General features: G+C 34.1%; 1 protein-coding gene across 1 annotated transcript in view; it reads left to right on the top strand.

Moving 5' to 3' along the window:
• Positions 1–391: 391 nt before the first annotated feature.
• LOC132712797 (uncharacterized) overlaps positions 392–13,712 on the top strand; it is a 43,013-nt gene continuing 29,692 nt past the window's right edge. The window contains exon 1 of the mRNA XM_060695234.1: positions 392–445. The gene's annotated coding sequence lies outside the window, so the exon portion shown is untranslated. The remainder of the gene's footprint in view (positions 446–13,712) is intronic.

Raw genomic sequence — 13,712 nt, 5'->3', positions numbered from 1 at the left:
AGCTTTATGCGGGCGGAGGTATTTGTGTTGACCAGGACAGCATCGTGATCACTGATACCTGGGATTACGTTGGCTCTGTTAACAATGGAGGGGTTATTTGTCAGGAACAGATCTAAGATATGGTTTTCTCGGGTCACTTTCGTTCACTTTCGTCAAAAATCTCACTTTCGTATTTTAGGCATACCGTCTCTTGAAAAATGCTTTCAAAGTAGATAATGCAAAATAATGTGATGGAAATATTGCCGGGTTTCCTGCGACAAAACAATATCCGCTTTTGAGAATAGAAAATTTTGACACGTTTTATAACGTTTTGGGTGTTCTTTCGTAAAATAAGCTCATTTCGCATTTTAACGGACCACTCCGAATTCAAATAAACCTTGAAACCTCACAGAGTTAACCTCCCTTGCGAACAGACTGACTATATAGGACGTGTTTCCGATAAACGGTTAGAGAATTTATTTAATTATTAATTCTTTATTCGATTGTCTTATGATGCTCATCATCATTATTGTTAGTACAGTAGTATTTTTTATTGTTATAATTATTATTATTCTACTTTGTCAGTTTTAATCATAGGTTAAAGAACAGATCAGATGATATAATGGTGTATGTCGGATCTAAATTTAGAAGGAAAACCGAATAACATCATATCTATCTGGTTTCCCTGTAATATATAACGTTAATGCGTATATATACTACTCGTCACAAAATACGCTACTTTGTTCTTAGTCTCAATATTTCGACTGCAAGGCCGACTTATTTTATAATCTGATTTTTCAAAGATGTCTGTCTATTATTTCCAAAGGGACCCGGCACAGTGTTGGGATAGTGTAAAAAAAGTAATTCTAGAAAAAATTTTATACTGTATATATAATATATATTATATATACAATATATATATTTTTTTAAAAATACTTTTTTACACTATCCCAACACTGTGCTGGGTCCCTGTGATTATTTCACATATATAATAAAGCCCTACTGGTCAGGGACCATCAACCGGACACTTTTTGAACATTTTTCCGTACATATTTCATAATTTTTAACCTAGAGAACTAAAAATTTTACATAGTACAGCTAGGTTCTTCTCCTAACTAACAAACTAGTTTGTTTATTTCTGATTGTATTGACACTTACATTTGACGCTCATCAAGGAGGGTATCAAAACTACCTAAATTGTCTACACTACAGTATCACAGTATATAAACGATTTGAACCCCAACCGGATCTTGTGAGAAGATTTTAGTGTCAGCCATATTCTGCCACTTCACTTGTTTACGATATTGGTATTTATATTGATACTGATGGACGTTAGGTTAGTAAATCTATATGTATATTATAAGAGAGAAACTTTATTAAACGTCTAAGTTATGCAAAACATAAACGTTAGCATGAAGGCTATAAAATAATCGAAACTCACGAACAGCTTTCAGGTGATCAACACTGAACACGAACAAAAACCCGTATTATTCCAATGTTGATTTAGTTAAACATTGAATTGTGATATCGAACTACTGAAGTAATAAATAACAAACGATAATTTAGTCATATGCATAACATATTGCTGTATCTTGAACATAAATTTAAGAGTTTTACCAAGGAGGTCATTTCCGTAAACTGAATGTTACTTGCTGGTGATTATGAACCCTACTTGTGAGTTTACGAATTTTATCTGTACCCTGACTTGTGAGTATTTTTAAAGATTTATTGGAGAAAAGTTTACGTTCATTGCGATTTTGTATCAATTATTGCCATAAAATATAAATGATTGTAATAGAATTTTAGTATATAAGGTGGGATCTAAGGTATTTACCGAGAATTGGTTTAACTGATAATATTGTTAATCATTTGTTTAATAAAATATATAATGCTATGTATATTTTTCTTTCGGATCACCATGGAAGAATACAACTGTATATACTGTTCAGTAAAGACTACGAATTTCAATGCCATCATTGACCACATAATTATTCGCCATCCAGACTGCAACTTGAAAATAAGAATAAATAATGATCAGAATAAAATTTCCTACTTAAAAAATTCAGCGTCACAGCCAATAACGTAAACGAAAAAAAAAGAAGTTTATAACACCAATTGCTGAAACACTGACAATTAAAATTTCAAAATTTCCCGAATATTCTCCGTTTAAAAAGATGCCAAAATTGTCGACGCCTATGAAAGATATACAAAGAATAAAAGTCGTACATGTCAGAAATAGAAAGTCAATGAATTCTGAGAATATAAAACAGTGTTTAAAAAAGCAGAATGAAACCAACGGTAGGTGTAAAGCTTGCAACATGTTGAATAAGTAATCTGCAAAAAAATCTTTAAATGATATTTCGAGGTTTATTGATACGTGACGTTATATAACGGTCACGTCAAAACTAACAACAATGCCGTTGAACTAAATATAAAAAAAATTATAGTACATATGTAATATTTTAGCTTTATATCTTTCCAAAGAAAAATGAATGGTAAGTGAAGATGAAGTTTGTTAGTTAATTATTCCTATCAAGAAATAATTGACTTTATGATTCGTTTAAACAGCCACTTTCGTAGACAGTGAAAACATGACGTAGCTCCGCCATTCATATGCAGTTTTAGTTACTTACATGTAAAACATGTACCCTTCTCTTGTGACACAATAACTTCATATTCTGCACAATAAAATTTGGAACATACGACAAAAACACAATAAAAATCATCAAAAGTGACTCGCAAGTAATGGTTCAGTGAAAACACAAGTAGGGTACAAATCATTAAAATTGTTTCAGCAAGACGGGTACAGTTATCAGAAATTTCGCCTCTATTATTTACTATGTTTTATCAATATTCAAAGATATTTTCACAAGTGTCTGTCCGGTAACATGAGGTTAAGATAATAAATTAAAGATTCAGATATGAGTTATAGTGAATTAAACAATTTTTAGGCATACATTTGCTTGTGTAATCGGCGTGTGTTGACATAAACACAACATGAGGCGAAGAGCACAGCGTTTTATGCGCATATATTTTACCAAGAAGGTTATGGATGTATATTTAAGCAAAGATAAATTATTTCTTAATATGAATTATGATTCAAATGTTAACATACCGTAACATATTAAATTCAAGCCGATTTTTAATAGTTTAATGTGTCATTACGCCTGATTGTACGTTTAGATGCTGAGATCTTCTCACAAGATCCGGTTGGGGTTCAAATCGTTCATATACTGTGAGTATACTCGAACCCCATGTTACCGGTGACTCCACGGTACCGGTATATTCACAAATCTCGCGATATTTTTGTCAACACCACCTACCGAGTGTTTATATTGACATGCTCCCAGTAATATTGGCTATTTTAAAGTTTTTAAACATTTTGAAGAGTTTCTGAAGGAAATATTTCACATATCCTACCTTATTTTTAGCTCACCTGTCACAAAGTGACAGGGTGAGCTTTTGTGATCGCTTTTCGTCCGGCGTCCGTCCGTCCGTCCGTCGTCCGTCCGTAAACTTTTGCTTTAAATGACATCTCCTCATAAACCACTGAGCCAATTTCATCCAAACTTCACAGGAATGTTCCTTTGGTGGTCACCTTTAAAAATTGTTCAAAGAATTTAATTCCATGCAGAACTCTGGTTGCCATGGCAACCGAAAGAAAAATCTTTAAATATCTTCTTTTAAACAACCCTAAGAGCTAGAGCTTAGATATTTGGCATGAAACATCTTCTAATGAGTGTCTACCAAGTTTGTTCAAATAAAAGCCCTGGGGTCAAAATTGGCCCCGCCCCCGGGGGGTCATTGATTTTCCCTATATGCATATAGTAAAAACTTAAAAGATCTTCTTTTAAAGAACTGTAAGAGCTAGAGCTAAGATTTTTGGCATGGAACATCTTCTAGTGAGTGTCTACCAAGTTTGTTCAAATAAAAGCCCTGGGGTCAAAATTGGCCCCGCCCCGGGGGGGTCATTGATTTTCCCTATATGCATATAGTAAACACTTAAAAAATCTTCCTTTAAAGAACTGTAAGAGCTAGAGCTTAGATATTTGGCATGAAACATCTTCTAGTGAATGTCTACCAAGTTTGTTCAAATAAAAGCCCTGGGGTCAAAATTGGCCCCGCCCCAGGGGTCATTGATTTTCCCTATATGCATAAAGTAAAAACTTAAAAAAATCTTCTTTTAAAGAACCCAAAGAGCTAGAGCTTAGATATTTGGCATGAAACATCTTCTAGTGAATGTCTACCAAGTTTGTTCAAATAAAAGCCCTGGGGTCAAAATTGGCCCCGCCCTGGGGGGTAATTGATTTTCCCTATATGCATATAGTTTAAACTTAAAAAATCTTCTTTTAAAGAACCGTAAGAGCTAGAGCTTAGATATTTGGCATAAAACATCTTCTAGTAAATGTCTACCAAGTTTGTTCAAATAAAAGCCCTGGGGTCAAAATTGGCCCCGCCCCGGGGGGTCATTGATTTTCCCTATATGCATATAGTAAAAACTTAAAAAATCTTCTTTTAAAGAACTGTAAGAGCTAAAGCTTATATATTTGGCATGAAACATCTTCTAGTGAATGTCTACCAAGTTTGTTCAAATAAAACCCCTGGGGTCCAAATTGGCCCCTCCCCAGGGGTCATTGATTTTCCTTATATGCATATAGTAAAAACTTATAAAATCTTCTTTTAAAGAACCCAAAGAGCTAGAGCTAAGATATTTAGCATGAGACATGTTCTAATGGGTGTCTACCAAGTATGTTCAAATAAAAGCCCTGGGGTCAAAACTGGCCCCGCCCCGGGGGTCATTGATTTTTCCTTATATACATAGCAAAAACTTAAAAAATCTTCTTTGAAAAAACCCAAATAACTAGAGTTTAGATATTAAGCATGAAACATCTTTAAGTAAATATCTACAAAGTTTGTTCAAATAAAAGTCCAGGGGTCAAAACTGGCCCTGCCCGGGGGGTGTCATTGTTTTTTACTCTATGTGTATAGTAAAAACTTAAAAAATCTTCTTTTAAAAAACCCAATGAGCTAGAACTTAGATGTTTTGCATGAAACATCTTCTTATGGGTGTCTACCAAGTCTGTTCAAATAAACAAATAAAAGCCCTTGGGTAAAAATTGGGCCGGGGGGGGGGGGGGCTATATACAGGTGAGCGACCTCAGGGCCATCATGGCCCTCTTGTTTATTTTACTATCCTATTTTTCCATTGCATAAATTAGTCTCTCTACAAAACACATTTTTTTTCCAAGAAAATAAAAAATCACAGGTGCTGACGTCATTCAATTTCCATTACATGTCACTTGACCTTTTGACATCATTTTTGGCGGGAAAAAATTAATCTATGGAAAGCCATTAGTGCATATAAAATAGTTTATGAAAATTAAAAAGTCAGTTTCAGGAGCCTGTGTAAAGTGCCATATCGATATTTTATCTTCATCATATAGAAATAAAATTGATTCAATGATACAAAAGGACCAGACAATCACAACAACACTAAAATTATATAAGTGAAGGGGAATTTTTGAATCCAGCCACATGGTATAATATACACCTGTAATTAGGAGGAAAAGGTTCTAAAACAGAGACCCCTTGGGAGTCATAAAAGATGAACAATAAATTATTGTAACACACATTTTTATGTTGTTTTTAAGCGTTTTTTTTTCAGATATGAATACAAGAATGCTAAAATGATATATTTGCTATTAAAACTGCAATGGCTTTCCATATAAATAACATTTTTACCAGTGCACCGGTAGCAGGAAGTCTGTTTAACTACGTCATACAAAATGGTCGACCATTGTTTACATTCGCAATGAGGGAGAATTTCTGAGTAACAGAACTCTGTAATGTAATTTTAAGAGGATTAAATGTTAATGAAGTTGTTTATTGCTTCTTTTTTTCAAGTCAGTAAATTTTTATATGAAAAACACCTTGTATAAAATATGTACACCGGTATCGTGGAGACCCGGGCTACCGTGTGTCCGGACAGACAGGGCCAAAAAACCCTTCTTTGTAGAGGCCGAATATAGGCTGTTTCCCCAACCAAAATAGCCTTTTTTTTCCCCAGGTTGGTCCTAAAAATTCCCAAGTCTTTTGAAATTTCCCATAGAATTTAGAACAAAATAAAATGATGGTGTTGAATATAGGTCTTTTATAGCCTTATTAGTATTTCCTAGTGCTTTTTGCTTTTCTATTTTGAAGAACTTGTTAAAAGTTTGTGTAAAAATTTCAGACCCCTTTTCCCAAAGTATGCCAAAATCACGCATATTTTCCCCAAGAAAAAGGCTGAGGCCCCTTCCCCAAAAATGGTGTTTTGGCCCTGACAGATATGTACATGTTGTGATTTAATTCAGATAAAAGCTTTGGTGTTTTGATTTTTGATTTTTAACATGAAAAACAGTATTTCAGCAACAAATGCTAAAGTTTTGGATATTCTATTGTTTACTCTGCAAATGATTATAGCTGGTATATGAGGTCAGGCATTGCTTTCTTGACCCTCAAATTTCAACGTCAACATTCTTGAAAGAGACATTAAAATATTACCATTTACGGAGGTTGAAATAAACTTATTTACTTAATTATAGAAGAAACATGCATTTACTGTTGATAAAAAATGACTGACAACCACTGAACAAAATAAATACTAAATTAAGCATTTTCAGGGCCGTCCGGGTTTGGTGGTTGTCCGGTTTTGGTGGTCCCCAACCAGTAAAGCGCACAATTTGTTGGGCTACTGTGTTCTGTAATTTCAGGAATGTACTGCAAGCTGTTTATTGTATACACAGTTCCTATGATTTCAGGACTTTACATCTCCTAGTCCTAATTATAAGACCTATACGTAACCTATTTCATATTTATCATTCATTAATCTGATATTTTACATTTTTCATTTTCCATGTTACGTTAGGTATTAACAGATCTTTGCAAAATCGTGTAGCAAAAAAAATGACATTAGACATCGATTTAGATCTAATGAATTTAAACAATTAAAACAGCGTGTATTTACATTAATTTTGACCTATTTATGAACAAAACTAAAAAATAAATACCTTTTAACACAATAATTTAACTGTCACGTCCGAAAAGTTATGATTAAATCCTCTCATTTAATTAAATTCCATATGTACAGCCAATATACAAATGGCCGCCATACAGTGCGCGAAATCTGATTGGCTAATTCAAATGCAAGCGTTTAAATGAGGTCAGAAGTCAAGTCAATAGACAATTTTTAATTTTTCAAAATGCTACTCGTTTATGAGCAATAACTATTAGACGTCAGGCTTGACCAACATAAAACTATAACAAGCCTTTAACGTCTAATCTATTGGACTATACAATTCCTGGACGTTTGGGCCTCAAAACTGGTGGGCAGCACTAAAAATACCCAAATATACCCAAATATTGCCTTAATATACCCAAATTTTACCAAATTATACTAAAAATAAATAAAATGGCCTAGTGGTAAGTATAACAAAGTTGTGACCTAGTAGGTGCAAGTTTGAATCCTTTTTGTAGTTTTCATAAATTAATTTTTATTACGGTATATGAAACAAAAGATGATTAATTGTGTGTTGCATTTCTATAATTTTTTCATAATTTTGATAAATTTTTATTGCCATGTGTACGACTCTACATTGTGAATTGCAGGCATAACACAATTTATGTAAAGTTTTGCAAATTATAGAAAAAAAATCATACATAAAAAGGGGACCGCAAAAAAGCATAAAAAAACACTATGAATTTGAAACTAACTGAAAGTCTAACACCTTACCATCAAGGTTTGTAAAGCAAGTGATATGCTGATAATTGTACTTGTAATTTTACTTTATACATATACCTTTGTACATGTACCATGCATTAAAATCCGTATGGTTTACTCCAGAATTGGTGTCTGCATAAAAAATATTCTTATGCACTATTGAAAATATATAATTTAGTTGAAATCAATATTCCTGTCATAACATACGATATAGTTAACATATAAATGCCTTTGAGTGCAATAAACTATCAACGCAAAAATAATTTTTAAGTTTTCTCTATGTATCCAATACGATTAGGGATCCAGGGATTTTCCCTCTACGTCATACCATTTTGGATACCTGCGTGACAGAAATTGACAGAATATAACGGAATCAATGATTACTACTAATCTTGAGCATAAATTTATTTTGTAATGTTCAACCTAAACTAAATAATGGACGTTCTTGTTAGAAGTTTAGACAGAAAGGGCCAAGTTAAGTATAACACTTTACCAAGAAAAAGGGCAAAGGTTTTGAAAATCTATTTTCAATGTGTAAAATATGACTATACAGACTGTTCTAATGATATAAAACATGAAACTGATTAATGAAAAATAACTTAGTTACTATTCATACAAAATTACTATTACCATTCACAAGTTAACCTGTATGTCTTATCAGCAAATTGGTACTACTAATAGATTTTATAACACTAACATAATTTAAAACGTGTAGTCACGTGATTCTTACAGAAGAAAGTGTTGATAATTAAGTACAAAAATAAAATAGAATAGGTTTCATCAGGTATAAACACCCAGATAATTTAAAAGTGTCATTTCAAATATTATGCATGATTTATTTATCATAAAATAGCAATGATTGACACTTACAAAAAAGTAACAGTATCCCTTTATTAGCTCACCTGAGCACGAAGTGCTCAAAGGTGAGCTTTTGTCATCACTCTGCGTCCGTCGTGCGTCGTGCGTCCTTCAAAAAATGGCGTCAAACTTTTCAAACAACATCTCCTCCTAAACTACATGGCCAATTGCAACCAAACTTTACAGAAATGATCCTTAGGTGGACCCCTTTCAAAGTTGTTCAAAAATTTAAATTCCATTAAAAACTCTGGTTGCCATGGCAACCAATAAGAAAAACTTAAAAAATCTTCTTCTAAAAAACCGTAAGAGCTAGAGCTTAGATATTTGGCATGAAACATCTTCTAATGAGTGCCTACCAAGTTTGTTCAAATCAAAACCCTAGGGTCAAATTTGGCCCCGCCCCAGGGGGTCATTGATTTTCCCTATATGCATATAGTAAAAACTTAAAAAATCTTCTTTTAAAGAACTCAAAGAGCTCTAGCTAAGATATTTAGCATGAAACATGTTCTAATGGGTGTCTACCAAGTTTGTTCAAATAAAAGCCCTGGGGTCAAAATTGGCTCCGCCCCGGGGGTCATTGATTTTCCTTATATGTGTATAGCAAAAACTTAAAAAATCTTCTTTAAAAAAACCCAAATAGCTGGAGTTTAGCTATTAAGCATGAAACATCTTCTAGTGAGTGTCTACAAAGTTTGTTCAAATCAAAGCCCTAGGGTCGAAATTGGCCCCGCCCCGGGGGTCATTGATTTTCCTTATATGACTGTGTATAGCAAAAACTTAAAAATCTTCTTTTAAAAAACCCAGATAGCTAGTGTTTAGATATAAAGCATGAAACATCTTCTAGTGAGTGTCTACCAAGTTTGTTCAAATAAAAGCCCTAGGGTCAAAATTGGCCCCGCCCCAGGGTGTCTTTGATTTTCCCTATATGCATATAGTTAAAACTTAAAAAATCTTCTTTTAAAGAACCCAAAGAGCTAGAGCTAAGATATTTAGCATGAAACATCTTCTAATGAGTGTCTACAAAGTTTGTTCAAATAAAAGCCCTAGGGTCAAAATTGGCCCCGCCCCTGGGGGTCTTTGATTTTCCCTATGTGCATATAGTAAAAACTTAAAAAATCTTCTTTTAAAGAACTCAAAGAGCTAGAGCTAAGATATTTAGCATGAAACATGTTCTCATGGGTGTCTACCAAGTTTGTTCAAATAAAAGCCCTGGGGTCAAAATTGGCCCCGCCCCGGGGGTCATTCATTAGCTTGACTTTTTTTAGCTCACCTGTCACAAAGTGACAGGGTGAGCTTTTGTGATCGCTTTTCGTCCGGCGTCCGTCGTCCGTCCCGCGTCCGTCCGTAAACTTTTATTTTAAATGACATCTCCTCATAAACCACTAAGCCAATTTCATCCAAACTTCACAGGAATGTTCCTTTGGTGGTCCCCTTTAAAAATTGTTCAAAGAATTTAATTCCATGCAGAACTCTGGTTGCCATGGCAACCGAAAGAAAAAACTTTAAATATCTTCTTTTAAAAAACCGTAAGAGCTAGAGCTTAGATATTTGGCATGAAACATCTTCTAGTGAGTGTCTACCAAGTTTGTTCAAATAAAAGCCCTAGGGTCAAAATTGGCCCCGCCCCGGGGGGTCATTGATTTTCCCTATATGCATATAGTAAAAATTTAAAAAATCTTCTTTTAAAGAACCCAAAGAGCTAGAGCTAAGATATTTAGCATGAAATATGTTCTAATGGGTGTCTACCAAGTTTGTTCAAATAAAAGCCCTGGGGTCAAAATTGGCCCCGCCCCGGGGGGTCATTGATTTTCCCTATATGCATAATAGTAAAAACTTAAAAAATCTTCTTTTTAATAACTCAAAGAGCTATGGCTAAGATATTGAGCATCAAACATGTTCTAATAGGTGTCTACCAAGTTTGTTCAAATAAAAGCCCTGGGGTCAAAATTGGCCCGGCCCCAGGGGGTCATTGATTTTCCCTATATGCATATAGTAAAAACTTAAAAAATCTTCTTTTAAAGAACCAAAAGAGTTAGAGCTAAGATATGTAGCATGAAACATGTTCTAATAAGTGTCTACCAAGTTTGTTTAAATAAAAGCCCTGGGGTCAAAATTGGCCCCGCCCCGGGGGGTCATTGATTTTCCCTATCTGCATATAGTAAAAACTTAAAAAATTTTCTTTTAAAGAACCCAAAGAGCTAGAGATAAGATATTTAGCATGAAATATGTTCTAATGGGTGTCTACCAAATTTGTTCAAATAAAAGCCCTGGGGTCAAAATTGGCCCCGCCCCGGGGGGGGGTCATTGATTTTCCCTATATGCATATAGTAAAAACTTAAAAAATCTTCTTTTTAAAAACTCAAAGAGCTATGGCTAAGATATTGAGCATCAAACATGTTCTAATAGGTGTCTACCAAGTTTGTTCAAATAAAAGCCCTGGGGTCAAAATTGGCACCGCCCCGGGGGTCATTGATTATCCTTATATGTGTAAAGCAATATCTTAAAAAATCTTCTTTGAAAAAACCCAAATAGCTAGAGTTAAGATATTAAGCATGAAACATCTTTTAGTGAGTGTCCACAAAGTTTGTTCAAATAAAAGACCTGGGGTCAAAATTGGCCCCGCACCCGGGGGTCATTGATTTTCTTTATATGTGTATAGCAAAAACTTAAAATCTTCTTTGAAAAAACCTAAATAGCTAGAGTTTAGATATTAAGCATGAAACATCTTCTAGTAAGTGTCTACAAAGTTTGTTCAAATAAAAGCCCTGGCCTGGCCCCAGGGGTGTCATTGTTTTTAACTATATGTGTATAGTAAAAACTTAAAAAAAATCTTCTTTTAAAAAGCCCAATGAGCTTGAGCTTAGATGTTTAGCATGAAACATCTTCTTATGGGTGTCTACCAAGTTTGTGCAAATAAAAGCCCTTGGGTTAATTGGCCCTGCAACGTTGGGGGGGGGGGGGTGGGGGTTGGGGGCCTATATACAGGTGAGCGACCTCAGGGCCATCATGGCCCTCTTGTTTTTTTAGATATATACATATTATATATATACATATAAATTTAAATAAATATAAATATATATATATATATATATATATATATATATATATATATATATATATATATACATATTACATACATATACATATATATATACATGCATACATATACAACCAAGTTTGTTTCAAATAAAAGCCCTGGGGTTTAAACTGGCCCCGCTCCAGGGGCCTATATACAGGTGAGCGACTTTGGGCCATCATGGCCCTCTTGTTCAATGACTTATCCATAGGGATACATTATTAATTCATTTTAAAGAAATTGCAATGTTGCTTTTTAAGATATCAATATTTGTACAGTTTATTTCATTGACCAATGATTTAATGAAGTATTGAGTGAAAACTACCAAACAAAAAATTTTAAGTGTAAAGTAATTCCACCTCAAATGACTAAGATTGAAATTACGCCCAACAGAAAAATCAAACTCATTCTATCTCAAGTAAAAGTTAAGTTTGAAATTCCATCCAAGATAAAATGTACAAACATGTACGAAATTCCGTCCGTAATAAAATTCCGCCCGGAATGGTTCTTGTTTTATGCCCAGAAATGTTAAAGAAATATTTTCCGTGTGGGGCAGATTGACACTGAATTTGCTTTTCTGTGCTTAGTCCGCCCAGAAATCTAATGATACCATCCCAATTCCGTGCCATTTACGCCCAGAATTCGTGCCAAAATTTCCTACAGAGTTTTTCAAGTTCAAATCTGCAATTGTTCAAGTTTATTGTGGTTTTTACTTTCAGAATAATATTTTTATAGTGTGTCACGTAACTTTTTCATGTGATTTTTCTCTTTATAAGGCTGTAATTTATTTAATTGTCATTTGAAATAAGGGGGGGGGGCTATAGAAATAGGCTCCTTTCGTCTGTCCGTCTGTCCGCACTTCCAAATAGGGATAGGGGCCATCTAACTGTAAACAGAACAAAGAAGAGCAATAAAGTTTATTCCGTTGCAATAGAATAAGGGTCATTGGCCCTCTATTAAACAATAGAAAATAACAAAAGAAATGACCCCTTTTTCCATTTCAGCCAAACCTGCACCCCTACGTCCAAGGTCAAGGTCACACTTAGAGATCAAAGCTTATAAAATTCCGTGTTTCATTTTATTTCCTTAATAAATTTATTGTTGCATTTGCAGATCTAGCATTGATCAAAATTTTGACTGAAAGTCCTGAGATCCATACCTTAATCTTCTGAAATAGAACAATTTTATGCTTCATATAAAATTTCCCTGAGGTGGGGGACGTTGGTAACTCTGTTATAAATTCTTGTTTTTAATGCAAATTTAATGTTAGACTTATGAATGAATTTAATTTTAACTGTCATTGAACAGATTGACATATGATAACCTGTTGAATGCAATTGTGTGTGAAACAAAATTAAATAAAATAAATTCATGATAACTGAAATTTAGTTTGTTGTAAAATATCTAAAAACAGAAAAAGAAAAGAAATAAAATTCTTTTTTTAGGATTCAAACCAGGGTCTCTGCACTCCATAGCATACACTCTGTGACTACACTATTACACTGAACAGATAAGAAATTAGGAATTGTTTAGGTGTTACAGAATTAGGCAATAGCTTGCTTTTATATAAGAATTATCGACACCCCAATTTGTCAATATTGATGTAAACAGCTAATGAAAGGAATGACGAATTTGAGCTGACTACAAAATGTTAAGACTCTTTCAAGTTATAAATATTTACATTTTTTAGCAATTTTTTGTCCATAATTGAGACAATTGGTAAACCTTTTTTATACGATGCGGTGGCATATAGCGATTCACCTGTGTGTATGTATGTGTGCGAATGTGTGTGTTATATAGATTATATAGTGAACTTAAGGTCTGAGCCACATAATACGCTTCGGGTAATATCGTGTTCTGTCGACATTTCCCGTGCTATTCCGTAGCCTCCATCGTAACCACTCGACTTGTTTCGTAAATAATTTCTGGTTCCTGGTTACCAGTCAACGGATAACACGATAGTGGGAAACCATTACGTCATCTGAATGTTCAAAATGGCTGCTCGCGACAAACGGGGCAGATATTCCAAAACTATTTTGG

The sequence above is a fragment of the Ruditapes philippinarum genome, unplaced genomic scaffold (genome assembly GCF_026571515.1).
Source record: "Ruditapes philippinarum isolate M1 unplaced genomic scaffold, ASM2657151v2 ctg1170_1_1_1_1, whole genome shotgun sequence".
In the NCBI taxonomy this organism is placed as follows: domain Eukaryota; kingdom Metazoa; phylum Mollusca; class Bivalvia; order Venerida; family Veneridae; genus Ruditapes; species Ruditapes philippinarum.
Note: the sequence above shows the minus strand (reverse complement) of the source record. Positions and strands in the feature narration are given on the sequence as shown.